The following is a 14,210-nucleotide window of genomic DNA, read 5'->3' as shown; positions in this document are numbered from 1 at the left end:
TGAGCACACTCTGATTCACTATAGGTTGGAAAAGAGCTTGATTATAGCCTAGTTAAACGTCTAGCTTTCTGAAAATTCACATTTAGCCTTGGCAAGGCTCAACTGTCACAATGATGGGGAAAAAAGAAGAAGAGCTTAAAGTGTCTCAACATATCTGTGCATATTTCCTTTTTATTGCATTTGTATAAGCTTCATGGCAATCACTTAATACTGAGTATAATATCTAAGGTCTCCACTGATGCACCCTCAAGAATTTATCCCAATGATTGGCTTGTGTGGAAAGGGAGTGTATCTCTAAGGGACTAGTTGGGTACTCGAGGAGCCCCAGATTCACAATGATAAAGAAGTAAATAAGCATTTAATATTTGAAAATTAAAAGAAAAAGTTTGTACAGATTACTGCCTCATTCCAACCAAAGGAAGTTATCATATTATGAAAAAAAAGTTATGTTCATTTTTATTATTATAATTATAATTTTGAAGAATTCATTTGGCTAAAAAATATATTATATTGTTTGTTTAAAATTTAAAAAATTACTATGAAAATGGAGGCAACTTAATGAATGTGTATATGGTACTGTCTTATGAGTTGTTTTTGGAGTCTTTTTACAAAATCAAAAATCAATTTGGGTATTCATGATTTAATATTCCATAATGTATGCTGCCATGTTCTTTTATAGTTTGATACAGCATACTGAATGAAATTCTGAATTTTTTTAGAAGACCCCATTACAAGATATTTGGAGGGTGGGTTGTGGATTCAAAGAAAAAACAAAAGGAAAGAAAAGAAAAGAAAAAGAGTCTAAATGTTAAAATTGGGCCAATTACCACTAGGGCAAATGCAACTTCCTCCCCTTTAAGAATGGGGTGTAGGGTGTGATTGTGAATTCAAGACTCATCCAGTGCATGTATATTTACCAATTAAAAAATTGTCGTACCTAGTGCACAAAATTCCCACTTTTGTTTTTTGCTGGGTTGGAGAGAGGTCATGGTAGACCATCTTATCCTCATTTTTCTTTTTTGAAGAGGCTGATTTTTGGACTTGAAGCAGTGACCTGTTGCTTTTGGTGGAAGGCCCTTACCATCGCACCAAGGCCTAACCGCTATTTACCAATAAAGGAAAAAAGGGACATTGTTATATTCCTTTATATATATAATGGATGTCTGACATGTGTTTCTTCTGAGGAAGAAATTATAATTGGGTGGCTGAAGCATTATGTTCTGTCTTTGTATCTTGTGTCAGAACTCAGAAGTAATTATTTGGAAAGATCCTTGTACATTTGTTTGTCTAAAACTAAATCTCATAGTGGAAAGGAGTTCACGAAAAGTTGTGTATTAGAGCTGATCATGTGAACTATGGATGATATGTTATCATGACTTCAAGAAAGCTTCTCTAGTCTCTAGTTTAAACTAATTGAGAGGATATTATCATAAAATTCTACTATTGATGTCATCTCTATATGTATGTATGTTGCTTTTACTTGATGGAATTGTTTAGAAATCAAGATTTTCAATGATTATTTCTATTTGCAGTTACAACTTAGAAGACTCAATTCTTGGCAAAGTTTTATGGTTAAATTCATGAAACATTGAACTCTTCTTTGATTGTTTCTACTTTCAGTTACAATCCTCAATCCAGGTAAAGGTGGATGGTTAAACTCATAAAACCTTGAATTCTTCTTCCACGGGTGATCCCTTAATTTGCTTCTTAATACAACTACCTAATTGGCATGTGTATTCTTTTGGTTGGAATCTTCATGGATACAGGCACTGCAACCTACCATCACCTTTTCATACTCAGGCCAGCAACTTCTCAAGTCTCCAATGAGCAATTGGCATATGCTCAGGTGAAAAATTTAGGAAGGAGTTGATATATGAAAGAGAACACTGGAATGCTTGTCTATAGTGTATTATTTCTTTTTTGGGGCAAAAATTGCTTAAAAAAATTCCAGGGGAGGGGCACATCTCCAGAAAATTGCTTTTTGGTAAACTATTTCTGCTTATTAACGCCACATTTCCAGGTTTAATGAAATTTATGAAATACCTAAGATTCTCTTACCCTTTTCCAAAAAAAAAAAAAAAAAAAAAAAAAACCATTGTGTTTATGAACCCCTTTCTAAACATTTCTCTCTCTCTCTCTCTCTCTCTCTCTCTTTCTCTCTCTCGCGCTTGCGCGCATCTAAAACACTTGAGAGGACTAGTACACCATGCTTTGCTGCAGTTTTATCTCTATTTCCCATTGTGGACACAATGGGAAATGGAGTTGCCACCTAGTTTTGCAATGACCTAGGAACCATGAATATAGCGTCATTTCGAGGAAGGACCATTGATCTTACTACTAGAGTATGGATTTGGAGTTTATGTACGTTTTTAGGCAGGTGTTAGGTACCCAAGACCGCCCAACCCTAAGGTTGATTTCCTCTCATTGTGTCTTGTGTCTTAATCCTATTAAGACATGTCCAACATTGTTATCTCGCTCACACAAACGCTAGCATACATCTAACAATGAATATGACATCAAACATCCCTAAACATACATCTATCATTCTTGTCATCATATCACAAACCTTAGCATACACCTAATCATGCATATCATCACATCATAAACCCTAGCATTCATCTAGCATGGTAGACATATCATCCAAACAAGGTAGTAACAAATCAAGGTAGAAAGGTAGGCATGGCATCAAGGATACATGGTAGAAACACAAACATGACAAGATAAACATGTGATTGCATTAAGAACAAATCATCCCAACAAGTATGTTCATATATCTAATGCATGTTCATACCAATGCATATCTTACCTTACTTACTTCACTGCATCACAGCACCTATGACATGAATGAATGGACATGTGAATGCATGGTTATGACATTAAAGTAAGAATTAAAAGGGGAACCCTAATCTAGCATATGATGACAAACCAACATGTAAACAGAAAAACAGAGATTCACAAGGCATAAAAAAGGAGCAAGATAGAGACATATTATGCATAATAAAAGAAGACACAGAAACAGAAAATTAAAATTAGGCTTTCTAGGCAACGGCCTGCGTACACATACAGGAGTCTTCATATGCAGGATTTGACAAGCATATGCATGCATGATGCATGCGTGCGCAGGGTTGTTCAAAAACCCTAACCCAGAAACACACAAAGCATACAGAGCAGACAAAGCTTAAAACAACAATTCTAACAACCTAACATGCTTACAACATAAAGAAAACATAAACCTAATCTAAACAAACATATTATAAGCATAAACAAGGCAAAGAAACAGATTAAAACATAAACTAAAAGGCAGGAATGAAAGAAAAGTTTAAAATGAATACCTCAAAGCAAAAAGCTCCTAAGCTTGATTTTTTATAGTTCCCCACGATCAAATCTATTCACAAGTCAATGAAAATGTGATTAGTAATCTTAAACTCAAAAGATCAAGGCTAGAAAAGGCTCCAATCAAATAAAATTTACTTAAGGATATTTTGTGAAAAACTCTCTTTAATTCACTATTTCTAGTGAATCTTAGGTTTTCCCTTAGGATTTTTTGTGTGTTTTGAAAAGGTACCATGTATGGCTATTTATATTGTGAAAATAGGGGTTTGAAACGGCTCCCAAATGATATGGGATTCGTTCCAAATCTCAATATTAATGCAGAAAATTTGCATTTTTTATGTTTCTGAAACCCTACTTATGTGCATAGGCTCGTGCTTGCGTATGCATGCTTTAAGATTGCGTACGCAGGTTCATGCCTATGTACGCAGGCCAATGGCTTTCTTTGGTCTTTCTTTTCCAAAAATAGATTTTTTGCTCATTAAAAAGTTATACATTTCATTTTAACACATCTCAAGTCAATTTGTAATCTGATTGGACTCTAAACCAACCTTGGGTCTTAGAATTTTGGTATCATTGGAGAATGGAGGCTCGAGTCGTAAGGGTACAAAATACGGTGTTTACACCCATCATTGTCAATCCTTCAAATTTTGGATTTATGTCCTCATTTTTTTTTTTTTTTTGATAGGTAAGTAGTGCAGTTTTATTAATTAGAGAAAATATAAACTTTAGTTCATGATGATGAACACAAAGGAGGTAATTCCCGTTGGTGGCATTAGACAAGGTTTGTTTACCAGTTGAGGGGGGTGGCTTGGGGGTCAGAAGGGTTGTGTACTTTAATCAAGCATTGCAAGAAAAATGGTTATAGAGGTATGGGCACGAAACTTCTCATTTATTGTGGTGGGTTATGTCCTCATTATCGGTCATTCAATTTGATTATTTTTCTAATTACTGATTACTGATTTGATTTGTTTTTCTTTTTCTTTATTTTCTTTGATCTGATCTATATGATTGAGCATGAGATATTTATGATTTATTGAATGGACTTTGAGAGCGAGATATTGTTGTTTTGCATGGAGTGAAGGGTTTTGAGTGGATGCGAAATTAGTATTTATTGTTTTTTATATATGAAAAAAGATACTGAGAATAGCTATTTTGATATTGTTTATAATGTTTTTTTTTTCTTGAATATAAATTCTTGTGTTTTTCATTATTTTTTTGGGGGGAAAATGGGCTTTTGCCATTAATTTTTAAAACTATGTAGCAATTTGTCACTCTTTGCAAACTATTTAGCAGCGTGTCCCTCTTTTGGAACTCGATTTTTAGAAAATCGAGTTCCTCATATAACTCGATATTACGATTTTTGAGTTACGGGCAAATCTTGCCATGCTAGACCAAGTAGATGTGGCTTTTCCTAATTAAGAAAATCCGCTTTGTTCTCCTCCCTCGACTAACCCCTAGAAAGACAAAGATTTCCGTCTTAACCTAAAGCCCTACTATGGGCTTGAAAGAGCTCACTAGATTGATCACAAGCAAAAGAAACCTTCAAACTCGCATTCACATCTTAATTGTTTTTCACTATACATCGAGGTTTCAGGTGAAAGTGAAGGTTTGGATCGGACTCTAGTCTCGACCTACGTCTCTTTAGGTCCGGTTTTCATTGAGAGGCTTCCTTAAAAGTACTTTTAGGATACCACTTGAATGACGATAATAGGATTTTCTTTTTGTAGCTTCACTTTGGATAGGCCTACATCTCGCCTTCCACTACTGGAATCAAAATGGATATGTGACTACCGGAACTTAGACATACCCCTCACCACAAAGAAGAGTTTTTGTACTACCTATTTATCCATCGATTTTCTTAAAATTGAGTTCCGTAGAAATTTTTTTAAGACGAACTTGATATTAGTATTACCGAGTTCTTTGCAATTGTTTTTTTTTTTAAAAATCAAAGTGTAACTTGATATTAGAGATATTGAGTTCTACTGAAAATTTTTGTCCTCGAAGTAACTCAATATTCATGGTAACAAGTTGCATTGGAATTTTTTTTTTTTTAAAAAAAAAGAGAACTCGATTTTATGATAATCGAGTTATACTGAAACTAAAACCAACCCAAATAACGGCCAAAATGGGTATTTACCCCTAATTTGAAAACTATGTAACAAAATGCCTCGGTTTTGAAACTATTTAGCAAAATACTCCTGTTTTTGAAATTCAATTTTAACAAAATCGAGTTACAAGTGAAACTCAACATTAGCAATGTCAAGTTCTATGCATATTTTGCTACTTAGAATTTTTTAAAAATTTGAGTGGAACTCGACGTTGCTAATGTCGAGTTCTACTTAAAAATATACATAGAACTCGATTTTAAGGATATTGAGTTTTACACATAACTAAATTTTGCCAAAATTGAATTTCGAAATTGGGGTATTTTGCTACATAGTTTTTAAATTAGGGATAAATACCCATTCCCCCCCTCCCCCAAATAGTTCAGAATCAGTGTTTCTTAGATCTAATCAATTTAGTTCAGTGCTTTACATCCCTGGATTTGGTGTTCACTCTCTAGCGATCATCTCTCTTTCATCACAGGTACAAAACCCATATCGTAATTTGATGCACATAGAAAAATTTCTAAAGTAGGTGAGGAATAGTTTTAGAAATTGCAAAAGTTTATTTGATAAAATGTATTTTCATATTAGGAAAGTGTTTTAATACAAGAAAGACACTTGCATTTGATATGTTGTATTGTATGGAAAGTATTGTTTGTGCGTTGAGTATTTGGTTGTTTCAACATTATGTGAGTACATTGGAGGAATATTGGTTGTTTGGAGTTGCAAATTTGAAGTAAGAAAAATATAAATTTTTAGATATGCTAGAAGCAATGAACTATAGATCTTATTTGGTTGAGAATTTCTAAAAGTTGTTATTAAGAGTTTAGGTGATGAGATGGGTTAGCAATTGAAACCATTATCTTTCTTTTGGATGTTCCTTGAGTTTCTTTTTAACTTGATAATATTTGGATAGTAACTTGGTCTCCCCCTAACGTCATACAGTGTATAATAAGGACTTCTACCTTGGACCTTGGAATGTAATAATAGTTGATTTTGACAATATTATGATCAATTGGTCTAATATTATGATAAATTTAAGGGACACCAAATTTTTTTAGGAACTATTGATGTAATTTATTATTGTTGACAATACGAGAAGGCTTTTATTAACAAATACCCTCCAAAGGGCAAGAAAAGTGGTCATAGTGAACTCAATTTCACTATGAAAAAGTATGCAGTTCTTGGTTTATTTATTTATTTATTTTTTAATATGCGTCCATAGCAAGTGGGACTAGCATATCAGTCTTAAATGCATTGCTTGAGATAGATGTAGGAGATACCTTATTATTTTCCTGACACCAAAAGCTGAAAAAAAGAAAGAAACAAAAAATAAAATAATAAAAAAATAAAAAAATTGCATTATGTAACAGAAAGTGTATGTAGTAAGCACAAATTCTTATTTTGCAAAAGTTGAATGTACATAATCAACATTGTTAGATATTAAAAACAACATCTAATCTTTGTAGGTAGAAATTTCTGGAAATCATCGTTGCTTGAATATGAGAAGTCTGAAATATCTTTGTCATTATCTAATGGAGTAATTTCATTAATGGACTTAATGGTTTGCTCTTGTGCCTTCCCCTGTAGATGTTTCCTACCTTTTAGATTGCATGGAAACGGTCTAGTTGCCTTTACATCTGATTGTTCTCTCTTTCAAGACGTGCAAATACCTTGGTAGCTTTGTCTCTAGGTAACTCTGTTGAACGTGCCTTAGGAACTCTTAACCCGTGCCATCTACAATACACCTCCAACTCACACATTTCCTCATATAGCATTGACCACGGTGGTTCTTTAGTGGTGAACTCTATTGTGGTGGTATCTATACTTAGTTGTGTAGGTTTGTCGACCATGATGTGTCTGACACTCCCAAGACTCTCGTATGAGTATATTGGAACATTAACGAAGTCTCTTTTCTTTCCAACCTGTTTCACTCCTTAGTTGTTGCTCTGTTGAAATTTCTGATGATGCACATGTTGAAGTAGATCCCAACTTATTTCTCATAGTACAATTTGATTTTGAGGCGTTGCAACTCATATCTTATTCAATCTAAGATGCTGATGGGGTTAGAAATAAACCATTCAATATTGTGACGTATTTATAACCTCAGTTCATGGTCCAAACACTATAAAATATATGAATTGTCAGGTCTTATCATGTCAATACAGGCTGGTAAAATAGTAATGAACATGAGTACCCATGTTCCCAATGTTATAGTGATATTTCAACCTGTGTGTAGTAGTTATGAGTTCGAATGTGGTCATGTCACGTCACGTCACTTTTAAGTCAATTATATCGACATAGTTGTTGCGTACTTTAACAGAGCCCCATATTTCACTGACACAGGGTTACGTATTATGCATGAGGGTACGATTATTCATATATTTATGTTCTTTACCACATGTGAATGTTAGCATTTAATTTAATACATGTACTACTACATAAATTTATGAATGTCTTAATCGTGTACCATCTTATGCAGCTTTACATTATTTACCAACAGTTGATATACATTGTTAATAATGCATTAGATGTTATTGCAGCCAAGGTAAATGGCTTATTATGGAATGGATTATTCAATTTATAGGCCACACAATGTGTTCACAATGATGGGTTGTTGTTGGGTATTGGAAGATGAATTCAGTTTTCCAATTGATCCTAATCTGTGAAATAATGCATGGGTTCATAATACCATGAGGCAGGAGTGGGTTTGGTTAATCCGTGAACAGGGGATGTTATATAAGGAATTGGTCGATTATAAGTTGCCAATGCCTCATCGATTTGCATTGTAGATGCCAAGAGACAAAAAAGAAAATAATTGAATGAAGATATGTCTTAATTGATATTGGACCTAAGTTGAGATTCGAGAATTAGTGGAGTGTAAGTTGTATGAGCAAGCATGATACATGCCATCCCTTCTTGCAGGAGACATTTATCATTCAGACTTGGAGATTTCAGATGAAGAGTATTTGTGTTGTGGCACCATTGCATGTTGTTGTATAACTATGTTTACTTAACTGTGTAGTAGAACTATGTATGTCACTATTGTTGTAGTAGTACTATGTAGTAGAACCATGTATCCATTTGAGGGGACAATGTAAATGTTATTATTGCTGGGATAAACATGCATGCTATTTGTATTCTTGAATGATTACTTAGGGTGAGAAGGTAGAAAAAAGAATTATACACATAATATACAAAACATAAATATTCTTACATAGGATACCATCAATATGCATCTAGTGCCTATTGAACACTAACGGTACTGACATTAACTTAAACAAAGATACATAAATTATTTTAAGGACAATGCAATGTCATATTCATTCTGACAGGTATGGGTCGTAGTTGAAAACATTATTACATTTCATTGGTGTGAGTTGTCTGTTGGTTGCAGTGACTAGTTCTTCTACTAGCTACAACATGTGATATTTGGACCGACAGAGCAACATCAAATTATTCTCCTTCCGAATTCTTGCCATTGCACGCCTACATTCGTCCATGTTCCACCTTGGCTTCATAAGCAAAACACGATCCACCAGAGGTGCTCCAAGTAATAGGAGATCATTGTGTAGAGCATTTGACTTGTTGACATGAAACTCCCACTCTCGCTTCAGTCCCGTATAGTATTCCCTCTCATTGGGATCTCTCTCTTTTATAGTTATCTAGAAAACGGGGTAGTAGCCAATTGCGCATTGCCATTGCAATGTGTTGCTTCTAGTATGGTATATGTAGATGGCATGCATATATAACTATGTATAGGAGTTGTGAATATTGGGTAATTGAAAGATGTGGTAATGTCAGTCATGTGTAGCTTGTTCATTTAATAGTAATTGGTACATGATGTTGACATGACGAATGATGAATGATAGACAAAATTAATGTATAATTTATGCATGTGGTAATGTTGGTCATATGTAGTAATATTTAATAAAACTTTGCTGATGAGGCTAGACATGATGCATGAGGGACTGATACAAGGTAGTACAAAAGTATTCATAATTCATGTGTAGCAAAGTATTTAATAGTACAAAAGTTACAAAAGTATGCATAATTAAACAGTACAACCATATTTAATAAGACAAGATTTGGTTCAACAGTAATGTTTGTTGGCATATGTTTTTTGACGAATGTGTTTGATATGACTAGACTTGGTGCAACAGTAACCAACTTATGAAGTGCAGTGTAAAAGTATGCATAATTATTCACGTGGACATTATTGTATGTTCTTGTCGTTTTTTCGCATATAGGCTATTTTGTGGTTGAATATGAACGGGCCAACCATGGTGTAGCAGTAAATACGACGCATGAAGGGTAGTACAAAGGTGTGCTAAATTATTCACGTGCATCTAAACGTGTTCTTGAATTTCGTCAGCATGTGATTATTGTCAAAAATGTTAGATTGGACAAAACATGGTGTAACAGTAAATACGCATGCGTAGTGTGACTTGACATGCGCATGAGGATGGGCAGTTCAATGATGTGCAAACTAATTCACGTGCATGTTTCCAGTGGCAAAGATAGGAACTTTGAGTTGGGGGGGGGGGGGGTGAACTAATGTGTCAAGATAAACTCAAATAAAAAATCTACATGGTTTTACAAAAATCCACATAATGTGTGTGTATGAAAAAATATATATAATTATCAACTATAATATGTATATATACACACCTAGATTATGAAAATATATATAATTTATTATCATATCTTCTTTTTAAGAGAAACTTATAATCTTCTTAAACTCTAATGAGTATACAAAAACTCTATAATTGGCTATACAATATACAAATATGTTGAACAAAAAAAGAGAAAAGAATATATATATATATATATATATACAAATATATTCATAATTATTTCAATCTATTGCAATTGTTTATCAACTCTAAACTGTTGTTTATTTATTTATTTATTCATTTATTTGGAAGGATTACTAGACTAGTTGATCAATGCTTTCTTTGTGGGTTAGAGGCCACCTCCTTCAATTGTTCCAATATTTGTGTTTCCACTAGTCCCTGATAGTAGTATAACTAATTGAACTAACTACATCAAAATTGATAGACTGGCAATACATAACTGAACAAACTAATTGTCACGATGAGTTTGAACATGCACTATGGGTGGGGGAGGAAGGTTAAGTATAAAAATAATTATCAAAAACAAAACTTGATGACTAAACAAATATTTTATTCCATAAATTAATTTAAACTCAACAAAACTGTGTTCTAAACCAATTTATCAAGAAGTGTATATTTTTCTTATTTTCTAGCTCTCACCAAAATATACTCATTCCTTTAACATCTTTGTAAAATGCCATTTTTTTATACCAAAGATAATTGTAAATTACCCAATCAATTACTTCTTTGAAGATTGACAATTTTAAAGCTAAACAATCAAAGTCACATTATTCATGTTCAACTGACAAAGGAATCATGAGTGCACAAGCAAAAGCAAGTGGCCATGAGCAACAATTACAGATCCAAAAATTGTTTGATATCAGTTCACATATACTAGCAAAGATAACATTACTGCCTAATATATATTTTACATTAAATAAAATAGGGATGTCCAGTGACCCAGACCAATTGACCTGCTCGCTCAAACCCGCTAGAACTGAAGGTCCATGAGTGGCTCCAACTTCAGTTTGTAGTTGGTCACGGGTTGGCAATAAAAATAACTGAGTAATTTGGTTTGGATTCAAGTTTAAAAATATTTCACTAGAATAACCCGAACCGACCGAATTATTTATGCAAAGAAAATATGATTTAACATGCCAGCAAACTGCCAGTCCACGTTCTTGTGTTTTTGGTATCCGGGAAAGGGAAACGTGTATGAGTGTATCATCTCATCAGTAAACAAAAGTTAACTTTTTTCACACAAATTCCCAATTTACAAATCAACCGTTTAACTCAAATTAAAATTCAAAATTTATGGTGTTAATGAGAGTGGAAGTTGAGCACTCGGTGATTTCAGTGGCAAAATTACCCAATTTCTAAATCAAAGGTTATAATCCAAAATCAAGACCCAAATCTAACAGTGATAATTACATATCAAAGATTTGATATCTTTCACTATCTCTAATGAGTCTCTTCAGTTTTCACTTCAGAGTTTAGATTGTAGAGTTGATGCGTCATGGCTTCATGCTTCCTTACCTCTTCACTTCTTAAGTTTAAGGCTTTAAGCTTCGGTCAATCTTAAACTCTCAGAGTCTCAGTTCTCTATTTGGCTCTCTTAAACTCTCACTTCTCTATTTGGTTGGCTCTTCGACTCTCTAAACCGATTCTCCAAATCCAAACCCTAGTTGCCTCCAATGCCATAGCCCACTCCTCTCTCTGCCACTAATCAATATGGGTTGAACTATTGAAGAGATTTAAAGCCTAGCCACCACCACTGTCCACTCAGTCCTTTCTCCAAAGCATAGCTGCTGCCGATGTTTGCTCCTCACCCCGCCACTGTCTCCTCTTCACTGAGTCAGTTCTTACTCCAAACACTGGTAATTATTCTCTGTTTCTCATCTTTCTTTTTTGATACTCTCGTTGGTTTCATTTGTTGTGGAAATCAAATGTTAAAATCAAATAAACCCAAAGATTTATAATATGAAACCTAACTAAAAAAACCTTGAAACCCTAACTATTTTACTTTTGTTCTTTGTTCTTTTTTTAATCAATTTTGTTTTGGTTTTAATTTTAATTTTAAACAAGATTGAAAGTTGACTCCAAGTAGGGTTTTCTGCCTTTAAATTCGAAACTCCAACACCCACGGTTTCTTTAAGGTATGGTTTTTGCTTTCCTTTGTGTTTAGTGTTTAAGTTGTGATTTTTTTTTTCTTTTTCTATTTGAGTTGATGCTTGATAAGGATAATAGACCAATCTGGTGTAATCTTTTATGTAAAGCATATATTATGTTTGGTTGTAATAATCAATTGTAAATCATATATTATGTTTTTAATTTTTAAATCATATATTATGTGTTAGTGTTTAGTGATTGATCTGCTATGTAAATCATATATTATGTTAGTGAATCTGCAATGTAAACCATGTATTATGTTTGTGTTAGTGTTTAATCTGCTATGTAAATCATGTATTATGTTAGTGTTTAGTGTTTAATTTGCTATGTAAATCATGTATTACGTTAGTGTTTAGTGTTTAATATGCTATGTAAATCATGTATTATGTTTGTGTTTAGTGTTAAAGTTGAGATTTTTTTTTTTCTTTTTCTGTTTGAGTTGATGCTTGATAAGGATAATAGAACAATATGGTGTAATTTGCTATATAAATCATATATTATGTTTGTGTTCATAGTTTGTTTTTATTGACATTTTACTTTTTTTTTTTTTTTTTTAAATCAGTTTTGAGCACCACTGTTTTGGCTTTTATTATTAAATAAAATTTCAAGCTTATGTTGTTTGTATTTGGGCTTTTTTTTTTGGTTTTATTTTATGTGTTTTCATTTTTTGCATAAGTAGGATACTATTTTTCCTTTTTGGTTTGTGTGGTTATTATTATTATTATTATTATTAAAAATATTAATTATACTTTGTCCAAACACTAGTTGCTACACAAGTTGATGGTACTATTCCTACCCAAGTTGAAGCTTTTGTAACTACCCAAGCTTTTGCTGCTACCCAAGCTTTTGTTGTTGCTGCTGTTGAGTTGATGGTACTATTCCTACCCAAGTTGAAGCTTTTGCTGCTACCCGGATTAGCAGAAAGAGCAATGGCAGACACATTGTCACACCAAAGCACTGGAATATGATGAAGAAAGACACGAAGTTCTTTGAATAAGGTACGAAGCCAAGACAATTTCGCAACTGTGGAAGCCAATGCACGATACTCTACCTTTGTGGAAGACTGAGAGACAGTGTTCTGCTTCTTAGCAGACCAAGAAATGGGATTTTTACCAAGAAACACAAGTAAGCCTGTGGTGGAGCGACGATCTGTAGGATCACCAGCCCAATCCGCGTTTGAGAACGCAGTAAGAGTCAAAGGGCCAGGAGTAAAAGAAATCTCAAAATGCAATGTACCCCTGATATAGCGCAGAACCCTCTTAGCAGCCTCAAGATGAGTGGTGGTAGGATGACTCATGAATTGACAGAGTTGTTGAACACTAAAGGAAATATCAGGGCATGCGAAAGTAAGATATTGAAGAGCACCAACCATGCTCCTGTACTGAGTAGGATCAGAGAGGACACTATCATGAGGAACCAAATGAGTGGAAGAACATGAGGGAGTCTTAGTAGGTTTTGAATTCTCCATATGAAATCTGTGAAGTACATCCAAGGCATACTTAATTTGAGTGAAAGTGAGACCATATGAAGATTGAGTAATTTGGATGCCCAAGTAATAATTGAGAGGCCCCAAATCCTTAAGTTCAAACACTTGACCAAGAGTTGCAATCAAATTGTGAACCTGAGAAGCATCATTACCGGTGACAATTATATCATCTACATACAAAAGAAGGTAAATGATAGTCTTGGCTAAACAAAAGATGAATAGGGAGCTGTTTGCCATGGAAGCAGTGAAGCCAAGATGAAGTAAATGAGAAGCAAATCTCTCAAACCATGCCCTGGGTGCTTGCTTAAGACCATAAAGGGACTTGTACAACTTACATACATAATCTGGATGAGCAGAATCCACATAACCAGGTGATTGATGCATAAAGACCTCTTCTTTGAGAAAGCCATGAAGAAATGCATTTGAGACATCAAGCTGTCTCAAGACCCATCTACAACTCACAGCAATGCCCAAGACAAGTCTCACAGTAGTAGGCTTCAC

This window comes from Quercus robur, chromosome 4 (assembly GCF_932294415.1).
Source record: "Quercus robur chromosome 4, dhQueRobu3.1, whole genome shotgun sequence".
In the NCBI taxonomy this organism is placed as follows: domain Eukaryota; kingdom Viridiplantae; phylum Streptophyta; class Magnoliopsida; order Fagales; family Fagaceae; genus Quercus; species Quercus robur.
Note: the sequence above shows the minus strand (reverse complement) of the source record.